This window comes from Rhinopithecus bieti, unplaced genomic scaffold, assembly GCF_001698545.2.
Source record: "Rhinopithecus bieti isolate Rb0 unplaced genomic scaffold, ASM169854v2 scaffold_19018, whole genome shotgun sequence".
Lineage (NCBI taxonomy): Eukaryota > Metazoa > Chordata > Mammalia > Primates > Cercopithecidae > Rhinopithecus > Rhinopithecus bieti.
Genome location: NW_016809658.1, coordinates 388,707 through 403,075, shown reverse-complemented (window position 1 = coordinate 403,075; position 14,369 = coordinate 388,707). Strand labels below are relative to the sequence as shown.

The following is a 14,369-nucleotide window of genomic DNA, read 5'->3' as shown; positions in this document are numbered from 1 at the left end:
CTGAAACAGGCTTTGAAGCTCATGTCTTCTTGAACGTTTCCAAGAAGACAGAAGTAGGATGGTGGGAATGGCTTTGGTGTCTAGGTTAGCTGGAGTGTACAAAGTAGGTAGTGACCCTGAGCAACTTCCTTCAGCCTATGACAATGGTTAAGATTTTTTTTGAGGAAGTGTTCTTCAAGAGGGGGATCTGTCGCACAACTGAATGGTCCCTTAAGCACAAAGAGGAGAACAAACTTGGCTCATAGATTTGTGATTATTGTTCATATCAGCTCCTGGCTCGTATATGGCTTTATAAATGTCTTTAAAACCAACTTGCTGCTCCCTGGAATGATTCTAATATAGTAGGTACATGAGAGACAGTGCAGAAAGAATAGCCTATATTAAAAAGAACTAGGTATGTAGCTTTTAAAGTGTGCCCACTTAGAATTATTGGAGTGGAAAGATTTTGATAAACAAACCGAAATTTAAAAAGTGATAGGCCAAAAAATGCTGATTAATACCAGCAATAGGAATATACATTTTAGAAAGCGTTTTAATCAACTCCTCAGTATGGGGTTAACCAACTGTGTCAGCAGAACTAAATTACAGACTCACAGGAAAGGAAAGAGAAAATAAAAAGAAGACAATTTTGGAACAAATTCAAACTAATTCCTTCCTGCAGTAAAAAGCTAAAAGCACTGAGGAAGCCTCATTGGTTGAACTCCTGAACAAATAAGCCCTAAGCACCTAATGGGTTAAGAATATCCAAAATATGTAGTACTTTTAGCCTAAATTAGGCTAGAATTTTTAAAGAGTGCTACCTAACTGTCAAAGAAATGCAAAAGTGCAAAATTAAAGACAGTTAAATACTCAAGGAGAAAAATGGTAGCTACCAGATACAGAATCATAAGTCGAGAAAGTGGCTGTGGGCAGTTGGTTCTTATCAGATCAGGAGAGCAGTTGATCTCATTGAGCCAACAATTGCCGATAGTGTGATATTGTTGAAACTTTAAATATGACTGAGTTTGACCTTCAAAGCAGTAGTTTCCAGAGTATTTGAAGTTCATCCACACTCTGCATTGTGCTTGGATATTGACTGAGAATCAGGATAAAGTGACAGTTATTAAAAGAGCCATAACTATCCATTTTCAACTTTGTGAATTTCAAGTTCTCAAGCATCCTGGTCATGCTAAGCAATGCCTTAGCATGCTTAGGTGGTAGGGAAAGTGCCTCCAAAAGCTGTCTGGCCAGTGGAGAAGGGACTAAGTGTTTTAACTTCTAAAACACGAACAAATATCCAGACAAAATTTAATGGTACCAAAAAAAAATCCTGTGCTTTTGACATCTTTCCGTTTACTTTAGTTCTTTTAGGTGTATCTTTCAACAAAAATCTAAGTTGTCATTTTCAGACTTAAAGATCAAAATGTGGAGTTTACAGTGCCTGAAGGTATTAAGGAATTCTTCTGACAATTACCCTGTCGGGAGGATCTCAAAGAAGGGGGGAGCTGAGAGTGAATGAATTTTTTTTTAAGTCCAAAGTAGAAGTTTTTATGCTTTTATTCTCTGGAATATAAAACACAGATCTCAATGTTTTGAAGGTTTTATGAGAAATTATTGCCATTTTTTATTGAATCTGGTATATTTTCAAAATTGTCTGTTTTAATAAATTCAGGCCTTAGAAATGTCTAAAATTGTAGCAGTTATATTTCAAAATGCTGTCGTGTAAAATAGACTTCATGAAGTTTACTGATAGCAACAAGTATGGCAGTTACAGAAGTTTTACGAGACACAACTCCACTTTAAATGACAATGCTGAATTGTAAAACTAATTTCTTCCTAAAAATTAGTGTTCATTGTTTCCTATTCATTAGTGTTCATTTCTTACTATCCTGAATATTTCCGCTCTCCGTGGTCATTGCATGGTATTTGTTGAATAGGACTTAGTCATGCTGATATATAAAGTAAAAACTGTTCAGAACACAGCATATGCTTCCCAAAGTGGGATAAAGATGATTTAAAAGCATTTATCTAAGCAAAGTGTTTGAAATATTTTAGTGTATTTATTGTAGTCTGTATTAGGAAAATATACAAAAGAAATCGTTAACTACAATATAATGTTTCATTTGAAAACACATTACTATGTTTTATTTTAGATGAGACTATTTTTTTAAAAAATAGTGGTTCAGGGGGCATTAGAAGAGGACAAAACAAGTAAACAGAAAATATCAAAAGCACAGGATTATTTTTTGTTACCATTAGATTTTGTCTGGACAACTTAATACTTTCCCTACTGGCCACTGTATGTAAATGGTTGTAGCTGAATCAGGGAAACACTGCTTTCGGGTAACTCTCCAACCAAATTCCAAAACATCAACCTCCTTAAAATTTACTCTAAAATAAGTATGATGTGTTAACACTAAAATTTTTTGCTTATTATGAAGCTATATATTTTCTGCCCAATTTTATAATATAAAATCATTAAATATCAGAATCGAAAGTGCATTTAGAGATCAAAATACTATAAACAATTCATTTTGTAGGTGATTAAGTTCTTCTCACTCAATCAGCCCATCAGTGACTAAGCTAAAATTTGAACCCAAGTATCCTAATTCTCTCTGCCTCTCTTCCTCACTGCCACTATTGGGAAATCTTGACTGGGAACATTTGGATGTGCAAACAGCGTTTTCTAATAGAACCAATTTCCAAACTCATTCTTCAGTTTTAGCCTATAATGACTAAATATACACAAATGAAATAGCTTACAAAAGTCTGGGTTCCTCAAAAGATTTTTTCACTGAAAGACATGTGAATCAATAAGTACCTTTAAAATGCAACAGGCTTATCATAAAAGCTAGGCTAGGACATAGACTATTACCAAAGTTTAAGCCTCAAAGGGTATTATTAGGTTATTTTTTGTTAATATCCCATGAGTTTTAAAACAACAGTTAACTTCACAGAGTTTTTAAAAAACAAAATAAACTGCAGATTACTAGCCTGCAAGCAAATATTCTGTACCAACCTCTCAAATCAAGACAAAATTCAAGGTAACAAAAAAATCAGAATAAAGCTAAAAATAATTAGGGCATGGTGAGAAGAGGATAAGTAACTAATTTGTTTTAGGAGCAAAATTATTTGAAGCTAAAAATAAAAATATTTCAGGAAGTGCCACCTCAATTCATTTTGCCCAGAAAAGATACTGGATATTCTTGCAAAGAGTATGGTAGCCTGGGTTGCAATGGGGTTTAGGGAAGCAGGAGTAAAATGCTGTTTTTGTGAACCTGATACCTAAACATCCCAGTGGGGTATTATGTCTGTTTAGACTCCAAGAAGCTGCTTTTCACATCTTTAAAAGACAGGCTGCCCAAGAGAGACAGGGTTAGAGGGGATGTTGTTTTTAATCCTGGAGTAAATAAGGCCTTCAATGTCCTACCCCTGCCCTGAGTGACCTGAGCCAGTTCTCTGCTTAGGGTCACTTAGTCACAGGAAGTTGATGCAAAAGGCCTGAGGTAGTTGTTGTTTGCCTTGTTTTGTTTTGTTTTGTTTTGTTTTGGAGAAGTAGCTAGTTGGAGATGAGCAAGGCCGAGAAGATTCCAGCACCTTCACCACCAAATACAGGTTCTCCCTGCTGTTTTCATTTCTTCAAGGTCTCTGCCTGGAGGGGTCTTCTGCATAGCGGTACAACATCTTGCCTTGTGCTTCCCTAAAGAGGTTCGGTGATGGAGTCAGGGTTGGAGTTGGGAAGGAGGAAGGATGGAGCCAACGTCCAGCCCCCCACACTTGCACACTCACACACTGCCATCACACACCCATCTGCTTCTGGCAGAAGACAAGCTCTGACTTTCGGTCTTCTTAGGAAATAAGAAGAGTAAAAAAGGTTTCTTCTGTAGTTGTGATTTTTTTCGTAGTTCAGGGTGTGTGTTTGTGTGTGTGTGTGTGTGTGTGTGTGTGTGTGTGTGTGTATAAAACCATCTTGAGGCATACAGAAAAGAAAGGGAGAGAAGGAAATTGGATATTTCACTTAACCTATCTGGGTCTCAGCTTGCTTATCTGTGAAATGGAAAAGTAGAACTAAATGCCTTGATTTAACACCCTTATCTACGGTGGGGAAGGAGCTGTGAAAAGTGGTCCCTAGGCAGAGTCATCACAGCCCACTACCCAATGGATGGTGACTCCCACTGCCTAGAGCAGGACAGTCATTTCTGGGATCATCTAAGGGACATTTTGAAAGACGGTGTGTTTGCATCTGGCCTCAACTGTCACCGGAACGCGCGCGCGCGCGCACACACACACGCACACACACTTATTTTCCCCACAGGTATTGTTTGCCTATGTGAACGAGTGGAAGCAGAAATCGCTCTTTCGAATTATTTAGGAAAGCCAACCCGCAATTATGCAAAAGTCTAGATAAGGCTTTCCGAAGCAGAAAGCAGCAGTGCGGGAACGCGGGTTTCCCCTTCTCTGGAGAGTACTAGCGCGGGAGGCTGTTTCTCTGTGTCCTGGTGCTGGGACACGACGCAATCCAATTCCAGTTCTCGGTCGGTTCTGCGGCTCTGTCCCCGGTTCTGCAGTGTGCTCTCTTACTCCCTCTCTCAGTAGTGTCCCCGGCTGTCTCCTTTCCTCCCTCTCCCTGTCCTCTCCCAGCCTCACTCCTCACTACCTATACCCCCCGCGCCTTACCCCCACCCTGGGGCGCTGGGTTCCACGCCTCCTCACGCGGTGTGAGCACCCGCGCTGGGCGCCCGTAGCGCGGCCCGCCTGTGTCACCACTTCCATCCGGCGGCAGCTGGAAGCCGGGAGAAGGAACCGCACCAATCCCCTCACGCTTCTCCCCGGACGTCTAATCCCATTAGTGCACCTGAAATCACAACCTCGGCCACAAACGCGCGCTTGTTGCGACCCCTCCGAGGGGGCCGCCGTGCAGCAGGAGGCACTCCGACGCCGGGGTCCCCAACCCCTCCCCCCTCCAAGTCCTAAACAGACTCGCAGAGCACACTTGATCTCCGAGTAGATGAGTGCACCCTGGGTTCATTGCTGCCCCTGAGGAAAAGCCGTCCAGGAACGGAGGCGAGAAGCTTCCAGAATTAGGCCAAGAGGCAGGGGGAGGGGTGATCCGGCGTCCCCGAGTCCAGCTGGGGAGAAAGGCGCCCTCGGATGCTCAGCCCAAAACAGCAGAAGACAGAAGCCGGTACGCCGTCGTCGCTGCGCCCCAGTCCGCGGGTCCTTGCGCTCCGGGTCCGGCTCCCGCTCCCGGGCTGCCACCCAACGCTGCCCAAGCCTAACCAACTCCCTCCGGCACAGGCTGAGGTGACCCCCAAAGAGAAAAATAGGATCGCAGTCAAAACTGGCGGGGATGGGGCACACTGGTGGGAGAGGGGACCTTTTCACCTTTTTCTCTTCCCAGGGGACACAGTCCCCCAAACCTACGTCCCTGCGCCAAACCAGGTGCGAGCAAACTCCGCGGACCCCGCCGCTGGAAGTGCATCCTGCCGGGACTCTCACTCGACCCAGGGAGTCAGCGCGCCCCAGGGTGCAGGCAGGCCCAGGGCTCTGGGTGGCTCAGGACACGGAGACTGGATCGCGCTGCAGAACACCGCCGGGACTCCGCACCCGGACGCGCACGGGCGACAGGGCACCCTGCTGAAAGGACTGTGCGATGAGAGGTTCTTATTTGGTAGAGTGGCCCTCCCAGAAGTGGCCGCCGACCTGCCAGTCAATGAAGTTATCCTCCTGGAGCTGGGAAGAAGGGGCGTCTCTCGGGGCTGTGGGCTCGATTGCGAACCGATGTGTTTGTGGCGTATACGTTTATTTCTCCTACTAGTTACCAGTTTTCAAATTGGCCCTTTCTCGCATAAATCGCCTGGAAAAAAAAAATGATGTTTAGCTAGCATAGCCATATTCTGACGTTAATTTTTTAAAAAAGACAAAGAAAGATGATATTTGTTTTTCATTTTTAAATAAGGGCACAGAAAAGCACGTTTTCAGATATTCACAAGTGAGTAACTACTCAGCAGGCGTCCTTCGGCTTCCTCTTGTTCTTTGCTCCTCTATGTTTTTGACGCTGCTAGAATTCTTTCTGCGCCGCAGGAAGCCTTCGATGTTTTCCTTATTCATTAGTAGCTCAATGAAATGTTAAAATATTTATTTTTGAATAATCAGTACAATTTTTGCCTGAAGGTTTTCACAAAATATGCCCCTTTATCCAGTCGAACGTGGATGCTAAGCATGGCCAGTGTGACTCATCCTGTTGCTTCAAAGGTAAATGTTTGCTATTAGTGACTAGAGCACGTTCACCAGACCTCTTCCAGCACTCAGTACTTCAACTATTAGTTTAGAACACATCAAACATGTATGCACTTGTGATTAGTTCCTAGAAGAATTTTCTACATTTTCAAGCTATTGTTAGAAGGATTTTTTTTCTTTTTGGTTGGTTTTCTGATCTAGACCAAACAGCATCTCATAAAATGACTCCAAACAGCATCTCATAAAATAATAACCCTTCACAGTTCAGTTGTTTATACTAAAGTTTAAAAGACACCCACCACCAACACCTCCATTTATATAGAACTGAAGCTCTAATATAGCAGTGCAAGCAATCTCGCTGCTTTAAGTAGCCAATGTCAGTTCAGGTTCTCTTGATGTATCTATATTTAATCCAATATTTCAAAGTCATTCTGACATAGTGCCACATTGAAATGTATATTGAAGTAGATCATTGAAATATATTTATGCACAATAAAATGTCCTAAAGCTGTCTCCTTTTCACTATTAGGTTTTTATTAAAAGACACCCTAATACCTAGTCATGTGCTGGCAGGTTTTATTAAAATGTGATAAGGAGTTTTAACTTCAGAAAAGCACATGAACAGTTTTAAAAGCACTTGCACCAAAGTCTATGTCTCTTGAACCAAAATCAGCTTGACTTCTCCACATCACACACATATATACACATATATATTTACATACACATATATATACACATAGATTTGTATACACATATATATTTGAGGGGGCATTGGGCTTATTTGTTTCTTAAGTCACAAAATCACTTCTCTATGGTAATAGTGATTACTTCAGAAAATATCACTGTCAAACAGAGGTCAAAGTTAGCTTCATGCCTTCCCCCCCCCCCCCCCCCACAAAGCTTCCACAATGCTAGAGCTCTATAAATATTTTCTTTTTAAAATCACAACCAAAATGTGCACAATGTTTTTTAATGTTTGAGAGAACATCAAATGGTCTCTGCTATATGAAGGTGTCTGACTATGAATTTCACCCACACTTTCTACCACTTGTGCGCTCCGAGTAAAAACACTGAAGTTTCATATTTTCATCCCAAATTTCCAAAAGGGAACTGCACTAAAATTTTTATAATTAACAGTGTCATTTCCCCTCTCCTAGAGGTTTTTTTTTTTTTTTCTTGATTACCAAACAATATCACTTTCCAAATTCCAAGAACTGATTTGTGTATCCTGGATTATTGAGGCAGTAGATAGATTTAACTTGACTGTCAGACAAATTCACTCTTAGTGTTAAGCAACCACTACTGTTTTTTGTTTTTGTTTTTGGGAGTTGTTGAATCTGTCCTATCTTCCTTTCTTCCTCTCTTTTCCCACGCTGTCTTCACAAGTTTCGGCATACGGGTACACACACATGCACAGCTGTATTCAGTGTTTTAGCTTTGTGCCTTAAACATTTGAGCCATACACCTATGATTGATATCATATCCTATCTTTGGATTTGAAAAACGTGATTAGACCCCAAGACCTGTCCTGTGAGTCTAAGTTGGGTACTGTGGTTTTCTCTTGTTAGTTACCAGCACCAAATCATACCCCCAACCACCACCTCCCACCCCCATAAAACACCAGATTAAAGTTTGTCATCAAGGCTGCAGTTTTTCTATTGTCCAGTAGACGGCACAAAAGATCAAGCCTTCAAATGCTAAACAATTCAAGGCTGCTGTGGTTTGAAGTGTGTGTGTGTGTGTGTGTGTGTGATGTTCTTTAAAATAGCTAACTAGCCAGCATTGTATCTGTGAGGCAGAGAAGTACCGCAAAACTTAAGATAACTCACTAAAGTTTTGAAATGTAATGATACAAAAAGGTTTTGTATATGTCAACAAAATGCTGCTTCAGAAAAATACACTTATAAATAAATTCAGAGAAAAATGTTATTGAGAAATTTATTATTTAAAAGTTATCTTTATAGAAATTAAAGTGAGAGAAATTACAGGACATTTTATTTTTAATTAAAAATAAAGAAAGTATCTGCACCATGAGACTTGAAGTTTCTAAAGTGGAACTTTGCACGATGCATCTGTGTTTTTTATTGCATTTAACATACAACTCAGTCCACAAAATTGAAGATTGTATTTCAAATGCACTTACACATAAATGCATATATAATAGGTACTTGGGAAGGAGAATAAATTCTCTCAATGAAGTTTTGTGGGATAGCTTTTGGGGGATATTGGAGAACGAGGCCACTAGAAATAACAGTTAAGACTTTGCCTCTTTCAGAGCAATGCATGACTTTGGCTAATATTTATATTTTACTAAAAGGCTTCTATTTCCTTTTCATTCTGCAGACACTCCTTATGTAGAAGTTTGGGGGAGAGGGTAAAGTGTGGGCTAATAACTCATTTCCCAGTTAATTTTATTAAGAATTTATAGCACTGTTTAGAAAGTTTTAAGACAACCATAAATTTTATTAGGAATACTTTATTAAGCCCTCCATTTAATTAATAAAAGACCTCTATAACTTCTGAAAATGTCAGAGCTAGTAATTATGTTAACCAGTGTAGTATTTTCCCCCTCTAGAGACCAAAGCATTTTAATGATTTGAAATAGAATAGTAAGGAAAGCACCTCCCTCTCACCTCCCCCCCTTTTTTTCTTAACTTTTGCATCATCCAGTCAGAATATAGTAACTTAGGTATTTTCCCTGCAACCGTTGGAGAGCCTAAGCTGACCTCTCATTGACTTCTGAACTGGACCCAGACATTCTTTGTTTTCTGAAACAAAATGCAGTAAACAAATCTTTTAGTCCTTATAGCCTGTAACGCTTTGGAGCACTTGATTAAAGTCCTCCCTAATCCTCTCAGTTAACCCCCTTTGATATCACCTAACCAGGTTTCCCCCTTTAATAGATCTCTCAATAGTTTATTTCACTTTTCTCACAGCCATTTATTAGCTTTGACTTCTTGGTACCTTTCTCCTATCACCTCCAGGCTCTTATCTCCAGCATTCCTCTATTATCTGTACTAGATTTCAAATCTATTTTCTTTAAACTGTCTTTCCCTCCCTCCTCTTATTTCTGCTTTTTTGAAATGCAAATGCTAATGAGGGGGAGAGATGCAGAGGATGAATGTTTTTGAAATACAAACACCAAGCCTCCACACCACAGGACAACCTAAAAACCAATCACAACATGTCAAGGGACATCTTAAAGTTTGGTGGCAAATGATAAATCCTTATCATTTTGTGAACACAGCTGCCAAACTCGATTGATTAACAGGCTTTTGTTTATTCTAGGCTGGCAAATACACACACATTTTACCTTAAGAGGTGCCTCTTTTAATTTCTGAGGGTTTTGGAGCTGACTCATCAGTGTGACCTTTTGGGACAAAAGCCTAATTTAGGGTATAGGTCTTTCCAGAGGCACAGTTCCTTATAGAACATAAAGTCCGGGGAGTTCTCCGAGATGACTTTACCGGCAGCTCAGAGGAGCACTGAGGGCTTGAAATGCCTCCATATAGGAGGGTGTAAACAATGGAGACCAAGGGCCCAATCTGCCTCCTTTTGTCACCGTTCTCTGTCTCTGGAAAGATGCTCCGAGATAAGAAGGAAAAGAATAGGCCTGAATCGCAAGAGCTAGGGCCAAGTGCCAGAATTTTTCACCAGGCCAAGTTTTCGCAAAATAAAAGTGCTATTGCCTTAAAAAAGCAAGTATCTGAAATAAGTTAGAAATAGGTGCTGTCACAAAATGGGCAAAAATATCGAGAGTAGTTTACTAAGATACCTAGACCTGTCCCTCCATTTTTTTCCTTTTAATAGATGATTAATTGCTGCCCTGCTAAAGGAGTTTTTTTTTTTTTCCTTTTTTATGGCTACTATATTGCAACTCTAGACATCCTCTGTGCAATTTCTCTCAGCAAGCCCCAACTGTAATAACTGTTTGCTAATTGTAAAATCCTTATCCAGAATGAGGTTTGGGCAAACAATTTGTACTACTGTAATTACATTGTAAAAGTGTTTAGTCCCTTGATTGTTCAGAATTAATTGTATAAAGGCCTAGAAGTTGTATTAGGTTCACAGTTAAAAATGGAAAGACTGTGTGTGTGTGTGTTGGGTGGGAGGTGGGCACTTTTCAAAACTACTGAGTTGATTTTAAGTCCACAAACTCAAACTACCTCATTCTTTAAGGAAAATTTGTGTGTAGGTTATTTAAAGTACATTTTTATGGTTATCTAGCACATCATGGCTAAAGCATGCAGTAGTCTAGTCTTCTCCTACTTTGAAGATTTTGGTTATGTTTGCAAAGGGTGACTCACCTGAACCTTCTTTTTTCATCAGTGCTAGAAAACAAAAGAAAAAGATTACTGGAAAGCAACAATACAAAATAAATCCTGTTGTCAAATATACACATATATACTGACCTTTTCCAAATTTGAAAACTTGGCCGCAGAGTTGTGGTAACTCCAAGCCCCGTTACCTCTTTGACTAAGAACCCCTGAGGCTGTTAAAGACTACAGTCCTCTAAGTGTATTTCGCAGTAAATTTCTCTCAGTTAAATTATACTTACACAATTTCCCTCGCAGTTCATTTAAGGATCGTAAACGTAGGTATGTCCTGTCGGTGTTTGGTTTGACCCCCACCTCCTACCCACGCTTCTCCCTCTTACTCCCGAGTCGCGCAGACGCCTGGTAGGTCTGCTGCGGGGACTAGGATCACACCCCCGCGAGCAGCCGTCGGAGGCGCTCAGGTATCTGCCGAAGTTGGTTGGGATTCCGGGAAGGGGTCGCAGACAGCCAGCCCAGCTTAGTCCTCTCCCTAAGCGGTAAAGGAGTGTGCTGCTTGGCCTAGCCAGCGCAGCCTCCCAAGGATTAAACAGAAATCGCCTTCCTGAGACCGGGAGGTTCCACCTTGGCATGAAATTCTGCTTCCAAGTTCATGTTGTGGGACCCGGGGGGCGCCGGTGGGGTGTCGGGGAGGCCGGGAAGTGCGGGTAGGGGCATAAAGGCGCTGGTAATGTACCTGGCTGCCCACCCCCCTCCGTCCCGAGCTTTTATTCGCGGGCCTGTCTTAACCTCCCAAGTGATGTTTCAGGGCGTTTGTGCCAGAAAACCTACACATGTATGTGGTGGAAAAAACTAAAAGATCCTGAAACTTAAGCGTCAGAAAAAAGAGAGGGAGAAACAGAGAGAAAGAAAAAAGATAGAGGAAGCAAATGATAAGGGATCCTGGAGATGGTTTAAACACACACACACACACACACACACCTCTTTCAAGGCAAAGCGCTTCTGAAGGTTTTGGGAGAACGTGTGTCAGCCTTCCAGGCACACAGGGTGCCAGTACGGAGTTGGGGGCGGGGAAGGGTGCAGTGCAGGAGGCTGGGAAGTCTCATCTGCTCGGCTTTACGGAAACGCTCCACTGTTGGGGGCAACCAACCCCGCGTTGACTCCTGCGAAGGCTAAAGGAAGCGATAGATGTCGCTTAAGGAGACTACGGACGCTCGGTGGAACTTCATTCCAGACCTGTGTTCTGATGCTCGCCCTGTGTCCCCTGCTCCTTGGAAGCCCACTCTATAGAAACTTTAGTCGTACCTCGCAGACGGGCGCAAATTCTCTTTTACTTTGCGCTTAAGAGTTGGCTTCAATATATTTTGGAGGTCCTAACCTTTCCCAAACAATCTCCGGATGAAGGGACACCCCAATCTTTCTCAAAACTCTTCCCCTACCTACAACCCCGCGGGGTGAGGGTTCAGTCCGCAGCTGGCGAGTGGGACGTGGGTGGGGCGATGGGGCGCGGGCGGGCTGCTTGGAGGGAGTCAGCCTTTTGGCCACCTTCAGGGCGGGAATAGGGACTGGCAGTTTGCATTCCCCGCAGATCGAAGCTCCCTGCTGATCGATTATTTGATAATTGATTTTCCCCGCAGCCAATGCGCTGCGGCCTGGGCGGGGGCGCCTCCTGATTGGCCGAGCACTCCTCCACGGCTGCCTACCGAGATTTGGGTGAGCTCATTTTCCAGTCGACCGCAGGGGGAGTTTTCTGCGAGGTTTCAGCTGGAGGGAGGGGGAAAAATCCTCTCCGAGCCGAGCGAACTGCGAGCCCTGCTTGTGGATGTGAGGTTTCCAGCCGCTGGTCGAGCTGCTGCGGCTGAGCCATTTCGGCAGATCAGAGCCCAGCGGACAGAAATATAAATACGAAAATAACGCCACTAAATATAATCACAAGGGAGAAGCTTAGAGCGGGAGAATAAAGGGGGGGGGGATTAAAGCTCAGGCAATAGGTGTTAAAGTTAAAAACAAAACAAAACAAAAAAACAGTGGCTGGTTGGAGCCTCCGAGTTGTAGATACGGGCAGCTTTTGTTTGAAATCTCAGCTTCCGAAGCGGATTTATTTTTCTCTGGCACTGGGAGGTTTCGCCGAGCCGGGTTGGGGACGGGAAAGGAGCGCCGGGAAGGATGTCTGGGGTGGTGAGAGCAGAGCGTCGCTGGAGAAAGAGATAGGGGGGCGCGAGGTTCTTACAGGCCCGGGAGAGGTCGAGGCTGGAGCCCCCTCCGCGCCTCTAAGACAAAGGCAGCGGTGGCTGCAGCCCGAGCCTAGCACTCCGGCAGCGTCGCGCCGCGCCCTGGGCGCACGGCCGCCTCACCCCGAGCGGGTCGGAGAAAGAGCCTCCCTCCCAGCAGCTCCCCGGCCCCTGCTCCACCCGCGAGGTCTGGGCTGCTGCGAGCCCGAGCTGGGTTTCGCTTTCCGAAGATCATAAATAGCTTGGTGTTTGTAAACAGGCGCTGGGGGCACATTCCCCGCGCTCAGCTCATTGTTCCCTCCCTTCCTCTCTACTTCGCGCTGGACGCCTAGGCTCGGGCTGGGAGCCGCCGGGGCTAGGAGGTGGGGGAGTCCAGACCCAAAGTGACAAAATGCTAGCATTTTCTTTTCCCCAGGCGGGCGTCCACCTCTAACAGCAAAGAAACCTCTAAGCTGCGTCTGCAGAAAGCCCGAGCCACCTCCACCCCACGTTCTCAGGACTCCTTAACAGAGGTTTCCCAGCCCGGCTTCTCCCTCCTCCTTCGCCTCCAAGCTCCGGGTTTGACTTTTCTCCTTGCAGTGTTTAGTTCTGAGAATTCAGTACTTTGCGCATCACTCCCTGCCCCGAAAAACACTGGCCGACCCCAGTAATTTCGAGGAATGTCATGAAGTCTATGCACGGAGCCCTGTGCAAAATAACTCCCGCTGCTGCCTGCCCGGCGTTGATTCCCAATTTATTTCAAGAGAGTCGGCTTTGGGGAGAGAGTCTGCAGGGGGAGGGAGAGAAAAGAATACTGAAAATAAAGCCGGCGGCCGCGGGCTACTGCCTGCGTTTGTGTGCGTGTGCCCTGGGTGTGTGGTGTTTGTGCCTGGGCGTGCGATTTAATGGAGCGCCTCTCTGCCTCTCCAGTGCGGCCAGAGCTCGCTTCGCGCACCCACCCCTGCCGAGGAGCCTACTTGCTGCAGCCCAATGCATTGTGTAAGACGCGACCTGTTATGGCCACCACTACTTCCGGGTTCTAGCATTCTGGTCGGAATCCACCTCTCCGCCTGTGCAACACACACTTTACACACGCACGGGGACTGCAAGCGGGCAGCATCGATCGTGGCTCCTTTAAGACAAACTCAGACAGACATTTTTTTTAACCCTCCTCCTCTAATCTCCCTCCAGTGCAGCACTTGCAAAGAGGGAGAGAGAGAGAGAGAGAGAAAGAAAGAGAGAGAAGAGAGAAACTGATTAGGAATTAGGACTGATTCAAGGGAAGCGAGCGCTAGGGCTTTGTGCATTTGAATATTAACATTTGAGGTGTTCTGACCAGAAGAAGACAGAGCGGATGATCATTCATTCACCACGTTGACAACCTCGCCTGTGATTGACAGCTGGAGTGGCAGAAAGCCATGAGATTTGGTAGTTGGGTCTGAGGGGCGCTCTTTTTTTTTTTTTTTTTTTTTTTTTTTTTTTTTTTTTTTTTTTTTTTTTTTTTTTTTTTTTTTGCCCCGCTGCTGTCTTGGAAACGGAGCGCTTTTATGCTCAGTGACTCGGGCGCTTTGCTTCAGGTCCCGTAGACCGAAGATCTGGGACCAGCAGCTCACGTTGCTGGAGACGTTAAGGGATTTTTCGTCGTGCTTTTTTTTTTTTTTTTTTT

General features: G+C 43.9%; 1 long non-coding RNA gene across 1 annotated transcript; it reads right to left on the bottom strand.

Annotated features, from left to right (window-relative positions):
• Positions 1–5,956: 5,956 nt before the first annotated feature.
• On the bottom strand, positions 5,957–11,648 carry LOC108540810 (uncharacterized). Its single transcript, XR_001888772.1, has 3 exons — positions 11,475–11,648; positions 10,527–10,550; positions 5,957–6,226 (listed from the first exon to the last, which is right to left on the bottom strand). It is a non-coding gene; the product is annotated as an uncharacterized LOC108540810 (long non-coding RNA).
• Positions 11,649–14,369: the final 2,721 nt, after the last annotated feature.